The sequence below is a fragment of the Ranitomeya variabilis genome, chromosome 2 (genome assembly GCF_051348905.1).
Source record: "Ranitomeya variabilis isolate aRanVar5 chromosome 2, aRanVar5.hap1, whole genome shotgun sequence".
NCBI lineage: Eukaryota > Metazoa > Chordata > Amphibia > Anura > Dendrobatidae > Ranitomeya > Ranitomeya variabilis.
The window spans coordinates 773,930,737-773,946,374 of record NC_135233.1 but is presented as its reverse complement, the minus strand read 5'-3'; the positions used below and the strand labels follow the sequence as shown (position 1 = coordinate 773,946,374).

General features: G+C 42.7%; 3 pseudogenes; all 3 read left to right on the top strand.

Moving 5' to 3' along the window:
• Positions 1-1,088: 1,088 nt before the first annotated feature.
• LOC143803951 (polymerase delta-interacting protein 3 pseudogene) lies at positions 1,089-2,410 on the top strand (annotated as a pseudogene).
• Positions 2,411-3,869: 1,459 nt separating this feature from the next.
• LOC143803950 (polymerase delta-interacting protein 3 pseudogene) lies at positions 3,870-5,191 on the top strand (annotated as a pseudogene).
• A 1,459-nt stretch (positions 5,192-6,650) lies between these two features.
• Positions 6,651-7,945, top strand: LOC143809906 (polymerase delta-interacting protein 3 pseudogene; annotated as a pseudogene).
• The last annotated feature ends 7,693 nt before the right edge of the window (positions 7,946-15,638 follow it).

The window sequence follows — 15,638 nt, the reverse complement described above, 5'->3', positions numbered from 1 at the left end:
CTTGGCAATGTCATTGTAACATTTCACAACCCTAGCTGGCTATGTGCTGTGTGACACATAAGTAGACACATCTTGCTTCATTTATAAGGGAGGGACTCTTAAAGTCACAAAGCCTATTTTTAGATGGGCATCAGGCAGCATTAATCTTCTTAAAGGGCCATTAAACAGTTGGTTTCCTATACTGTAATTGCCTATGCAGTGAGCGTCTGGGCTGGCAAAAATTAGGATGCACACCAATACCCCTTTCACGAGAGGTAAAGGAGGGCCTCCTGAAAAAATGTTGCATTGAATGCAAGGCCTGGCCTGCCCCAAAGTCACATGCAACCCAATAACCGTTTCAGCAGACGTACTTGAGGGCCTGATGACAAAATTGTTCCCATTAGAAGAAAGTGTGTTTATCATACTGTTTGCTTATGCATTTAATGCAAGGCCTGGCCTGCCCCAAAGGTACATGCACCCCAATAAGCCTTTCAGCAGATGTACTTTACGGCCTCATGACAAAATTGTTCCCATTAGAAGAAAGTGGGTCTCCCATACTGTTTTCTTATGCATTGAATGCAAGGCCTGCCTTGAATCAATGTTACATACACCCCAATAACTGTTTCAGCAGACATACTTGAGGGCCTCAGGACAGAATTGTTCCCATTAGAACAAAGTTTGTCTCCGATACTGTTTGCTTACGCAGTGAATGTATGTCCTGCCCTGCACCAATGCTACATGCACTCCAATAACCCTTTGAAACCACGCACTGGATGGCCACATGAAACATAAGTTCCCATTATAATTTTTTCTTTATTACCATAAATTTTGTCCATGAAGTGAATGCAAGGATAGGCAGTAATTTACACACACCACAATCCCCCTTGGAAGAAATGTAGAGGAGGGTCTCATAAAAAAATTGTCACATTAAAAAGGAGCGCTTCACCTATACTTGGAATGCCCATACACTACGTGTATGGGCTGACAAACATTTCCCCCTGGGGGGTACACATCAATATAGTGTGTAAAAAATCATAAATACCTTGGAAAACAGTAATGTAGTTTCCTACACAGTTGCTGCTGGGAAGGTGCAGGTTTTTAGTAAATATATGGCGGACAAATCTTTGGATCACATGATCAGGAAAAGGGGCATGGTGATGACAGGAATGGGCACGTACAGGATTAATAACAGGGGTGGCTATGGGAGGTATGACATCCAGGATACAACCTACAATGATTAGTCATTTAGCCACTACCAATTACCAGAATGTGTTTCATGCCCTTCAGAAGATCGGTGTAACAGATGCACATGTGAAGCTCGGCATAAAAAATGCCAGTAAAAAATATGTTGCCAAGGACGCACGTGTCCGTATAAAGGGCAAGGTGCAACTTGTTCATAAGATGCATAATTAGAGAAAGCAGATCAGTGTTGGAGGAAAACCAAACAAACTGATGGATGCTCGTGAAAAACTAAATTTAACGATGAGTGCACCATCCATACCTATCAACACACCTGTGGCACAAGGTTCTTCCTCTTCACCCGTACATATTATCAATAATATCAAAATGTCACAGCCGAAAATTATTTGTCCTAGTGTAAGGAACACTGTTAAAGGAATGCCACTAAACATAGATAACCATTGCCCTGGGATACACCAGATTTCCTCTTTACAAGATATGGATGATGATGGTATTGATGACAACTTGGAACTTTATCACATCCCCACCAAGAAGATGAAGACCACAGCTGCAAACAATGGGCAGAAAAGGCCGTGAATGTCTGCAAATTCATTTTCTCTTGTGCAAACTTTACCTCTTAATAAAGTGGTACGGAGTTATGCATACACAGCTCCCATGTCTACTCAGCACAACACTTAGCCACCTTTATTGCACAAAAAGGCTCTAGCCAACATGTCATGGACACTTGTCACAAAGGAGGCCAGTTCATCAGTAGGGCCCACTCATAAATAGTCTGTCTTTAGCTCTTTAGAAGGCACAAAAATGACCATTAATAATTTGCATCCAAGAGTCAGAGTAAGATATTGTGGAGCATTTCTGTGTACGCATTGCCTGCTTGTTGAGTTCAGGAGTTGCAGAAGTTGTGTTTGTAAGAAAGGAAGATGCAGTTGGTCCCTACAAAAAATATAACGACCTAGATGGACAACCAATGAAATGCAATCTTCCTTTGAATGGTAGTGTGATAACATCAGACCAGCCCATATTTCTAAGATTAAGTGACACCACATCAAAGAAGGAAGGTTAATGTCGATGAAACACAAACTCCTCCTCCTCCAGTGTTGCTTAAAATCCTCCAGCTGAAGTTGATCCTGATACTATCTCAATAATTAGCCATAAAACAACTAAATATGTATGGGTCCATAGAATATATATTAATCAGAATCTATGGGAGACCCAAGCATTTTCAACGTGATCCCCACAGGAGGTTCTTTTAAGGTCTATAAACATCTGAAAATTATGGAAACACTGCTCAATGACATGAGAACATCATGGCCAATATCCCTGGAAGCATTTCTGACTCCTAAGTCACAGCTGTAGTCAATGTTGTCAGAGTTTCATGTCACTTTTACAGGTGCACCAAAAAACACACAAAACCAAACCCTAAATGGATTTTGCTGGGAAATTTGTTACAATACATCCTTTCCAGGGTAAAGACTTGCATATAAGGCAAAATAATTAACCCAAACAAAAATCTTCCTCCACCAATTGGGCTGTGTTCATACGCAGCGTTTTTGATGCGTTTTTCAACATTAGCATTGCTTTCAACCAATAGAAATGCATTCACTTGGCAATGTCATTGTAACATTTCACAACCCTAGCTGGCTATGTGCTGTGTGACACATAAGTAGACACATCTTGCTTCATTTATAAGGGAGGGACTCTTAAAGTCACAAAGCCTATTTTTAGATGGGCATCAGGCAGCATTAATCTTCTTAAAGGGCCATTAAACAGTTGGTTTCCTATACTGTAATTGCCTATGCAGTGAGCGTCTGGGCTGGCAAAAATTAGGATGCACACCAATACCCCTTTCACGAGAGGTAAAGGAGGGCCTCCTGAAAAAATGTTGCATTGAATGCAAGGCCTGGCCTGCCCCAAAGTCACATGCAACCCAATAACCGTTTCAGCAGACGTACTTGAGGGCCTGATGACAAAATTGTTCCCATTAGAAGAAAGTGTGTTTATCATACTGTTTGCTTATGCATTTAATGCAAGGCCTGGCCTGCCCCAAAGGTACATGCACCCCAATAAGCCTTTCAGCAGATGTACTTTACGGCCTCATGACAAAATTGTTCCCATTAGAAGAAAGTGGGTCTCCCATACTGTTTTCTTATGCATTGAATGCAAGGCCTGCCTTGAATCAATGTTACATACACCCCAATAACTGTTTCAGCAGACATACTTGAGGGCCTCAGGACAGAATTGTTCCCATTAGAACAAAGTTTGTCTCCGATACTGTTTGCTTACGCAGTGAATGTATGTCCTGCCCTGCACCAATGCTACATGCACTCCAATAACCCTTTGAAACCACGCACTGGATGGCCACATGAAACATAAGTTCCCATTATAATTTTTTCTTTATTACCATAAATTTTGTCCATGAAGTGAATGCAAGGATAGGCAGTAATTTACACACACCACAATCCCCCTTGGAAGAAATGTAGAGGAGGGTCTCATAAAAAAATTGTCACATTAAAAAGGAGCGCTTCACCTATACTTGGAATGCCCATACACTACGTGTATGGGCTGACAAACATTTCCCCCTGGGGGGTACACATCAATATAGTGTGTAAAAAATCATAAATACCTTGGAAAACAGTAATGTAGTTTCCTACACAGTTGCTGCTGGGAAGGTGCAGGTTTTTAGTAAATATATGGCGGACAAATCTTTGGATCACATGATCAGGAAAAGGGGCATGGTGATGACAGGAATGGGCACGTACAGGATTAATAACAGGGGTGGCTATGGGAGGTATGACATCCAGGATACAACCTACAATGATTAGTCATTTAGCCACTACCAATTACCAGAATGTGTTTCATGCCCTTCAGAAGATCGGTGTAACAGATGCACATGTGAAGCTCGGCATAAAAAATGCCAGTAAAAAATATGTTGCCAAGGACGCACGTGTCCGTATAAAGGGCAAGGTGCAACTTGTTCATAAGATGCATAATTAGAGAAAGCAGATCAGTGTTGGAGGAAAACCAAACAAACTGATGGATGCTCGTGAAAAACTAAATTTAACGATGAGTGCACCATCCATACCTATCAACACACCTGTGGCACAAGGTTCTTCCTCTTCACCCGTACATATTATCAATAATATCAAAATGTCACAGCCGAAAATTATTTGTCCTAGTGTAAGGAACACTGTTAAAGGAATGCCACTAAACATAGATAACCATTGCCCTGGGATACACCAGATTTCCTCTTTACAAGATATGGATGATGATGGTATTGATGACAACTTGGAACTTTATCACATCCCCACCAAGAAGATGAAGACCACAGCTGCAAACAATGGGCAGAAAAGGCCGTGAATGTCTGCAAATTCATTTTCTCTTGTGCAAACTTTACCTCTTAATAAAGTGGTACGGAGTTATGCATACACAGCTCCCATGTCTACTCAGCACAACACTTAGCCACCTTTATTGCACAAAAAGGCTCTAGCCAACATGTCATGGACACTTGTCACAAAGGAGGCCAGTTCATCAGTAGGGCCCACTCATAAATAGTCTGTCTTTAGCTCTTTAGAAGGCACAAAAATGACCATTAATAATTTGCATCCAAGAGTCAGAGTAAGATATTGTGGAGCATTTCTGTGTACGCATTGCCTGCTTGTTGAGTTCAGGAGTTGCAGAAGTTGTGTTTGTAAGAAAGGAAGATGCAGTTGGTCCCTACAAAAAATATAACGACCTAGATGGACAACCAATGAAATGCAATCTTCCTTTGAATGGTAGTGTGATAACATCAGACCAGCCCATATTTCTAAGATTAAGTGACACCACATCAAAGAAGGAAGGTTAATGTCGATGAAACACAAACTCCTCCTCCTCCAGTGTTGCTTAAAATCCTCCAGCTGAAGTTGATCCTGATACTATCTCAATAATTAGCCATAAAACAACTAAATATGTATGGGTCCATAGAATATATATTAATCAGAATCTATGGGAGACCCAAGCATTTTCAACGTGATCCCCACAGGAGGTTCTTTTAAGGTCTATAAACATCTGAAAATTATGGAAACACTGCTCAATGACATGAGAACATCATGGCCAATATCCCTGGAAGCATTTCTGACTCCTAAGTCACAGCTGTAGTCAATGTTGTCAGAGTTTCATGTCACTTTTACAGGTGCACCAAAAAACACACAAAACCAAACCCTAAATGGATTTTGCTGGGAAATTTGTTACAATACATCCTTTCCAGGGTAAAGACTTGCATATAAGGCAAAATAATTAACCCAAACAAAAATCTTCCTCCACCAATTGGGCTGTGTTCATACGCAGCGTTTTTGATGCGTTTTTCAACATTAGCATTGCTTTCAACCAATAGAAATGCATTCACTTGGCAATGTCATTGTAACATTTCACAACCCTAGCTGGCTATGTGCTGTGTGACACATAAGTAGACACATCTTGCTTCATTTATAAGGGAGGGACTCTTAAAGTCACAAAGCCTATTTTTAGATGGGCATCAGGCAGCATTAATCTTCTTAAAGGGCCATTAAACAGTTGGTTTCCTATACTGTAATTGCCTATGCAGTGAGCGTCTGGGCTGGCAAAAATTAGGATGCACACCAATACCCCTTTCACGAGAGGTAAAGGAGGGCCTCCTGAAAAAATGTTGCATTGAATGCAAGGCCTGGCCTGCCCCAAAGTCACATGCAACCCAATAACCGTTTCAGCAGACGTACTTGAGGGCCTGATGACAAAATTGTTCCCATTAGAAGAAAGTGTGTTTATCATACTGTTTGCTTATGCATTTAATGCAAGGCCTGGCCTGCCCCAAAGGTACATGCACCCCAATAAGCCTTTCAGCAGATGTACTTTACGGCCTCATGACAAAATTGTTCCCATTAGAAGAAAGTGGGTCTCCCATACTGTTTTCTTATGCATTGAATGCAAGGCCTGCCTTGAATCAATGTTACATACACCCCAATAACTGTTTCAGCAGACATACTTGAGGGCCTCAGGACAGAATTGTTCCCATTAGAACAAAGTTTGTCTCCGATACTGTTTGCTTACGCAGTGAATGTATGTCCTGCCCTGCACCAATGCTACATGCACTCCAATAACCCTTTGAAACCACGCACTGGATGGCCACATGAAACATAAGTTCCCATTATAATTTTTTCTTTATTACCATAAATTTTGTCCATGAAGTGAATGCAAGGATAGGCAGTAATTTACACACACCACAATCCCCCTTGGAAGAAATGTAGAGGAGGGTCTCATAAAAAAATTGTCACATTAAAAAGGAGCGCTTCACCTATACTTGGAATGCCCATACACTACGTGTATGGGCTGACAAACATTTCCCCCTGGGGGGTACACATCAATATAGTGTGTAAAAAATCATAAATACCTTGGAAAACAGTAATGTAGTTTCCTACACAGTTGCTGCTGGGAAGGTGCAGGTTTTTAGTAAATATATGGCGGACAAATCTTTGGATCACATGATCAGGAAAAGGGGCATGGTGATGACAGGAATGGGCACGTACAGGATTAATAACAGGGGTGGCTATGGGAGGTATGACATCCAGGATACAACCTACAATGATTAGTCATTTAGCCACTACCAATTACCAGAATGTGTTTCATGCCCTTCAGAAGATCGGTGTAACAGATGCACATGTGAAGCTCGGCATAAAAAATGCCAGTAAAAAATATGTTGCCAAGGACGCACGTGTCCGTATAAAGGGCAAGGTGCAACTTGTTCATAAGATGCATAATTAGAGAAAGCAGATCAGTGTTGGAGGAAAACCAAACAAACTGATGGATGCTCGTGAAAAACTAAATTTAACGATGAGTGCACCATCCATACCTATCAACACACCTGTGGCACAAGGTTCTTCCTCTTCACCCGTACATATTATCAATAATATCAAAATGTCACAGCCGAAAATTATTTGTCCTAGTGTAAGGAACACTGTTAAAGGAATGCCACTAAACATAGATAACCATTGCCCTGGGATACACCAGATTTCCTCTTTACAAGATATGGATGATGATGGTATTGATGACAACTTGGAACTTTATCACATCCCCACCAAGAAGATGAAGACCACAGCTGCAAACAATGGGCAGAAAAGGCCGTGAATGTCTGCAAATTCATTTTCTCTTGTGCAAACTTTACCTCTTAATAAAGTGGTACGGAGTTATGCATACACAGCTCCCATGTCTACTCAGCACAACACTTAGCCACCTTTATTGCACAAAAAGGCTCTAGCCAACATGTCATGGACACTTGTCACAAAGGAGGCCAGTTCATCAGTAGGGCCCACTCATAAATAGTCTGTCTTTAGCTCTTTAGAAGGCACAAAAATGACCATTAATAATTTGCATCCAAGAGTCAGAGTAAGATATTGTGGAGCATTTCTGTGTACGCATTGCCTGCTTGTTGAGTTCAGGAGTTGCAGAAGTTGTGTTTGTAAGAAAGGAAGATGCAGTTGGTCCCTACAAAAAATATAACGACCTAGATGGACAACCAATGAAATGCAATCTTCCTTTGAATGGTAGTGTGATAACATCAGACCAGCCCATATTTCTAAGATTAAGTGACACCACATCAAAGAAGGAAGGTTAATGTCGATGAAACACAAACTCCTCCTCCTCCAGTGTTGCTTAAAATCCTCCAGCTGAAGTTGATCCTGATACTATCTTAAAATCACTCTTTAAATCCTCATGGTAATCAGCAGTCATCCAACCACCTGCATTGAAGATTTAGCTCTGATGAGACCAACACAATTTGGAGACTGTAATAATAGAGATTCACAATTCACATACGGGCCCAGAGACTCCATTAAAAAAAAATCATTTTTCTTTTTTGTTTTAGTTTAATGGTGGTGATGATCACCAGGAGGTAGTTAATGTTTGAAGGAGTGTGGCATCTGACATTAGACAATTTATCCTGTTCCCAGCATTGTAGTACAGTTCACCTTTGTTGTGGGGCAGTTGCATTATTGCATCAAGAATTTTCATTTTTCCCTTGCTCTAGTATTGTGACACAGCACGATTATGGTTCTACTGTGCTGTAAAGGGAAGCTAAATAAATGTTGAATAACTTGTTTTCATTTCTTCAATAATCTTTTTCAACTGAAAAGATAATTTTTGTAGTTTGGTACTTTTAATATTGGAATTCCTACAAATGGATCTCAATACCTTCATATTCCTTTAACCCCATAACCCCCAAGGTGGTTTGCACGTTAATGACCGGGCCAATTTTTACAATTCTGACCACTGTCCCTTTATGAGGTAATAACTCTGGAACACTTCAACGGATCCTGATGATTCTGATGTTGTTTTCTCATGGCATATTGTACTTTATGGTAGTGGTAAAATTTCTTTGATATTACCTGCGTTTATATGTGAAAAAAATGGAAATTTGGCAAAAATTTCGCAATTTTCCAACCTTGAATTTTTATGCCCTTAAATCACGCAGATAGGTCACACAAAATACTTAATTAGTAACATTTCCCACATGTCTACTTTACATCAGCACAATTTTGGAACCAACATTTTTTTGTTAGGGAGTTACAAGGGTTAAAGGTTGACCAGCAATTTCTCATTTTTACAACACCATTATTTTTAGGGACCACATCACATTTGAAGTCACTTTGAGGGGTCTATGTGATAGAAAATACCAAAGTGTGACACCATTTTGAAAACTGCACCCCTCAAGGTGCTCAAAACCACATTCAAGAAGTTTATTAACCTTTCAGGTGTTTCACAGGAATTTTTGGAATGTTTAAAAATAAATGAAGATTTAACTTTTTTTCACAAAAAATTTACTTCAGCTCCACTTTGTTTTATTTTACCAAGGGTAACAGGAGAAATTAGACCCCATAAAATATTTTACAATTTGTCTTGAGTACGCTAATACCCTATATGTGGGGGTAAACCACTGTTTGGGTGCATAGCAGTGCTCGGAAGGGAAGGAGCACTGTTTGACTTTTCAATGCAAAATTGACTGGAATTGAGATGGGACGCCATGTTGCGTTTGGAGAGCCCCTGATGTGCCTAAACATTGAAACCCCACACAAGTGACACCATTTTGGAAAGTTGACCCCCTAAGGAACTTATCTAGATGTGTGGTCAGCACTTTGACCCACAAAGTGCTTCACAGACGTTTATAATATAAAGCTGTGAAAATAAAAAATCATATTTTTTCACAAAAATGATGTTTTCACCAGCAATTTTTTATTTTCCCAAGGGTCACAGAAAAAATTGGACCCAAAAATTGGTGTGCAATTTATCCTGAGAACGCTGAGACCCCATATGTGGGGGTAAACCACTGTTTGGGTGCATGGCAGAGCTCAGAAGGGTAAGAGCACCATTTGACTTTTCAATGCAAAATTTGCTGGAATTGAGATGTCATGTCGCGTTTGGAGAGCCCCTAATGCGCCTAAAGAGTGGAAACCCCCCACAAGTGACACGCTTTTGGAAAGTAGATCACCTAAGGAACTTAACTAGATGTGTTGTGAGAACTTTGAACCCCCAAGTGTTTCACTACAGTTTATAATACAGAGCCGTGAAAATAAAATTCTTTTTTTTCCCACAAAAATTATTTTTTAGCCCCCAGTTTTGTATTTTCCCAAGGCTTACCAGAGAAATTGGACCACAATTGTTGTTGTCCAATTTGTCCTGAGTACGCTAATATCCCATATGTGGGGGTGAACCACCATTTGGGCGCATGGCAGAGCTTGGAAGGGAAGGAGCACCGTTTGGAATGCAGACTTAGATGGAATGGTCTACAGACGTCACATTGTGTTTGCAAAGCTCTTGATGTACCTAAACAGTAGAAACCCCCACAAGGGACTCCATATTGGAAAACTAGACCCCCAAGGAACTTATTTAGCTGTGTTGTGAGAACTTTGAACCCCCAAGTGTTTCACTACAGTTTATAACGCAGAGCGCTGAAAATAAAAAAAACCTTTTTATTCCACAAAAATTATTTTTTAGCCCCGAGTTTTGTATTTTCCCATGGGTAACAGGAGAAATTGGACCCCAAAAGCTGTTGTCCAACTTGTCTTGAGTACGTTGATACTCCATATGTGGGGGGAACCACCTTTGGGGGGCATGGCAGCTCGGAAGGGAAAGAGCGCTGTTTGGAATGCAGACTTAGATGGAATGGTCTGGACATCATCACATTGCGTTTGCAGAGCCCCTGATGTACCTAAACAGTAGAAACCCCTCAGAAGTGACCCCATATTTTGTATTTTCCCAAGGGTAACAAGAGAAATTGGACCCCAAAAGTTGTTGTCCAATTTGTCCTGAGTACACTGATACCCCATATGTGGGTGGGGGGAACCACTGTTTGGGCGCATGGCAGAGTTTGGAAGGGAAAGAGCGCAGTTTTGAATGCAGACTTAGATGGAATGGTCCTCAAGCGTCACGTTGCATTTGCAGAGCCCCTGATGTACCTAAACAGTTTTGGAATTGAGATAGGATGCCATGTCGTGTTTGGAGAGCCCCTGATGTGCCTAAACATTGAAACCCCTAACAAGTGACACCATTTTGGAAAGCAGACCTACTAAGGAACTTATCTAGATGTGTGGTGAGCACTTTGACCTACCAAGTGCTTCATAGAAGTTTATAATGTAGAGCCGTACAAATAAAAAATCATATTTATTCACAAAAATTATGTTTTCGCCCCCAATTTTTTATTTTCACAAGGGTACCAGAAGAAATTGGACCACAAAAGTTGTTGTGCAATTCGTCCTGAGTACGCTAATACCCCATATGTGGGGGTAAACCACTGTTTAGGCGCATGGCAGAGCTTGGAAGGGAAATAGCGCCGTTTGACTTTTCAATGCAAAATTGACTGGAATTGAAAGAGGACGCCATGTCGTGTTTGGAGAGCACCTCATGTGCCTAAACAGTAGAAACCCCCCACAAATTACTCCATATTGGAAACTAGACCCCCCCAAGGAACATATCTAGATGTGTTGTGAGAACTTTGAACCCCCAAGTGTTTCATTACAGTTTATAACGCAGAGCCGTGAAAATAAAAACATTTTTTTCCAACAAAAATGATTTTTTAGCCCCCAAATTTTTATGTTCCCAAGAGTAACAAGAGAAATTGGACCCCAAAAGTCCAATTTGTCCTGAGTACGCTGATACCCCATATGTTCGGGTAAACCTCTATTTGGGCGCATGGGAGAGCTCGGAAGGGAATGAGCACTGTTTAACTTTTTCAATTCAGAATTAGCTAAAATTGAAATCGGATACCATGTCGCGTTTGGAGAGCCACTGATGTGCCTTAACAGTGGAAACCCCTCAATTCTAACTGAAACCCTAACCCAAACACACCTTTAACCCTAATACCAACCCTAACCATAACCCTATCCACACCCCTAACCCAAACACGCCTCTAACCCTAATCCCAACACACCCCTAACCCCAACACACCCCTAATCCTAATCCCAAACCTAACCACACCCCTAACTCCAACACACCCCTAACCCTAATCTCAACCATAACCTTAACCACACTCCTAACTCTGACACACCCCTAACCCCAATCCCAACCCTAATCCCAACTGTAAATGTAATTCAAACCCTAACCCTAACTTTAGCTCCAACCCTAATCATAACTTTAGACCCAACCCTAACTCTAACTTTAGCCTCAACCCTAAACCTAACTTTAGCCTCAACCCTAACTGTAGCCCTAACCCTTACTTTAGCCCCCAACCCTAACCCTAACACTAACCCTAATGGGAAAATGGAAATAAATACTTTTTTAAATTTTATTACTTTTCCCTAACTAAGGGGGTCATGAAGGGGGGTTTGATTTACTTTTATGGCAGGTTTTTTAGCGGATTTTTATGATTGGCAGCTGTCACACACAAAAAGACGCTTTTTATTGCAAAAATAGTTTTTGCGTCTCCACATTTTGAGAGCTATACTTTTTCCATATTTTGGTCCACAGAGTTATGTGAGGTCTTGTTTTTTGCAGGACGAGATGACGTTTTTATTGGTACCATTTTCGGGCACGTGACATTTTTTGATCGCTTTTTATTCCGGTTTTTGTGAGTCAGAATGACCAAAAACCAGCTATTCATGAATTTCTTTTGGGGGGCGTTTTTACCGTTCCACGTTTGGTAAAATTGATAAAGCAGTTTTATTCTTCAGGTCAGTACGATTACAGTGATACCTCATTTATATCTTTTTTTATGTTTTGGCGCTTTTATACGATAAAAACAATTTTATCTAAAAAATAATTATTTTTCCATCGCTTACTTCTGAGGACTATAACTTTTTTATTTTTTCGCTGATGATGCTGTATGGCAGCTCGTTTTTTGCGGGACAAGATGACATTTTCAGCGGTACCATGGTTATTTATAGCTGTCTTTTTGATCATGTGTTATTCCATTTTTTGTTCGGCGATATGATAATAAAGCTTTGTTTTTGCCTTGTTTTGTTTTTTTACGGTGTTCAGTGAAGGGGTTAACTAGTGGGACAGTTTTATAGGTCGGGTCATTCTGGACACGGCGATACTAAATATGTGTACTTTTATTGTTTTTTTATTTAGAAGAAATGTTTTTATTGGAACAATATTTTTTTACTTTATTGAGGATTTTTTTTTTTTACACATGTAAATATATTTTTTAACTTTTTTACTTTGTCCAAAGTGGGACATCACTGTATTATGTCAGATCGCCAATCTCACACTTTGCAAAATACTGTGTCAGATCAGCGATCTGACAGGCAGTGTAGGAGGCTTGCAAGCCTCCTCCCTGCAGGACACAGAAGGAGCCACACAGCAATTTTGGATCTGGGGCCTGCAGGGAGGAGATTCTCAGAAAACACAATCACATCGCGTTCCGAGTGTCTCAGGGAAGCATACAGGGAGCCCCCCCCCTGCGTGATGCTTCCCTATGCCACTGGAACGCTGCGATCATGTTTGATCACAGTGTTCCGGGGGTTAATGTGCCAGGAGTGGTCCGTGACCGCTCCTGGCACATAGTGCCGGATGTCAGCTGTAAAAATCAGCTGACACCCGGCGGCAATTGGCTGCACTCCCCCATTGAGCACGGCTGATCGCCCATGATGTTCTATCCTGTGTTACGGCCGCTACTCACTGCTCCGCTCCCGGCTCTCGGCGTGCTGTCCCCGCTACTGCTCCTGCTCGCGCCGGCTGCTCTTCTTCCGGGTCCTGGCGCGCTGATCCTCCTTTTTCTTTGGATGCGCCGGCTTTCTCCGTCGCCGCTCGTCCTTGCTGTCCAGCTCCCGGTGAGTGGCACGCTCATCCTCGGCGCGCTGCTCCTCCACGTCGTGGGAGGTCAGCTTCTGCGCAGGCGTGCAGGATCTGGCTATAGACGCACCTCCTGGTTCCGGATCCTCTGGTTCCGGATGTTTTGCTCCACGTGTGCTTCAGCGTCCAATCCCAGTAGTGTGCACGGTATTTCAGGCCACCTCCCCTGCTAGGAGGTGCCTGAGTGTCTTTAGCTTTTTGATTCTGTCTCCGGCCACCTTCTCCTCTGTGTTCTGAACCTCCGTACTGGTTCTGCGCTCTCCCCTTCCTGTCTTGCGCATTGTTTATCCTCTCTCCCTTTCTCCCTACAGTTCCGTCCCCATCTCTGGTATCCTTCAGCTCAAGCCTGTCTTCCATTTTCCGTGTCTTTCTCCTCTGGTTTCTCCATCCTCGTTCCTGGTTCTCTGTTCAGTTCCCTTCTCCAGTTTTTCCTCCATCAGAGCCGTCCCTCTTGGTATCTGCTACCGTGGATAGGTAACCTCTGGGCCTGCTCCTAACAATCCCTGTATAGGGGTTGGATTACATCAGGTCTGCTCACCCAGGGGGTTGGTCTTCCACGGTCAGAAGGGTCCACTCTCGTTCTTGCTTCAGTAACCATAACAGTACACTCAGGCCATGGACCCCGCAGGTGCCACGTTCTCTGCTCAGAAGGAATTGGCGCACTTGCGCGACAATCAACAGCGCATCATGTCCTTCATGAAAAACATGGAGTCTCATCTGACCTCTTTACAGACAGCTGATCCAGTCAATGCTAATCAAATTGCGGGTCTGCAGCAAGAGCTCTCCCAACAGCGCGATACACAGGCGCGTATTCTGCCTTATATGGCTTCCATTGATGACCGTTTATTTAATTTGCAGTCTGTCTCCGCTGCCTCCGCTCAAGTCTCTCAAGACTCAAATTCTACTCCTTTGTCCCATCCGCCACCTCGCCTTGGCAAACCTCCTAGGTTTAGCGGGGATCCCAAACTCTGTAGGGGATTCCTGAACCAATGCCGTCTCCACTTTGAGCTCCTTCCCCAACAATATCCTACCGACCGGGCCAAGGTGTCTTTTATAGTGTCTCATTTAGAGGGGGAGGCTTTGGTTTGGGTCAATCCCTTGTGGGAGCGGGATGATCCCATAGTCTCCCAATTAGCTTCTTTCCTAGAGACTTTTCGCAGGGTTTTTGACGAGCCCGGGCACTTAGCTTCCACAACTGAGTCGCTTTTCAACCTTCAGCAAGGCTCTCTATCTGTTGGCCAATATGCCATTCGCTTCCGTACCCTAGCCTCTGAGTTAGGGTGGAACAACGAGGCCTTGGTTGGCGCCTTCTGGCGAGGTCTGTCCAGTCAGATAAAAGATAAGTTGGCTGGACGAGATACTCCAACCTCTTTAGAGGACCTCATATCCCTGTCTATGCGCATAGACCTACGCTTTCAAGAGCGAACACGTGAGTCTGCTAGAGAAAGGAGGTCTGTTCGCTCTTTACCATCTATCCGCAGGTCAGGGAGTCCGCGGGCCTTGTCATCTCCTACAGCATCCATGCCGGAGCCTATGCAAGTAGATCGTGTCAAGATGGCAGAGCAACGTCGTCGGGAGAGACGTTCCCAGGGACTCTGCTTTTACTGCGATAGCGCTTCACATTTACTACGGGCATGCCCTGAGAGACCGGAAAACTCCTCCGCCTAGGACAGGTAAGAGAGGCCTCCCTAGGTGTTTCTGATTCCTCTCAACCCTTGTTTCTGTCTGTTTTGCTTGTTCTTAATCAGAAGCGTTTTTCTGAGGTCGCGTATGTGGATTCAGGCGCGGCAGGCAATTTTATCAGTCTTGAGGCGGTTCGGAGGCTTCGCGTTCCAGTTCTCTCTTTGGATTCTCCTCGTCAGATTGCCTCCGTACATGGGAGACCCTTGCAAGACGCCGTCACCTTGGTTACAGAAGAGATTGAACTGCGTATCGGGGCTCTACATCATGAGAGGATTACTTTCTATGTCTTGCCTAACCTAACCCATGCTTTGCTACTAGGTCTACCTTGGCTCCGTATGCACGAACCTACTCTTGACTGGCGTTCGGGTGACGTGCTCCGTTGGGGATCTACATGTCAAAAACAATGTCTTCTGTCCGTTTGTCCTGTAGTCCCGCCTCCGACTGATTCCGTTCCCTCCGGACTACCTACTCCATACTGGTCC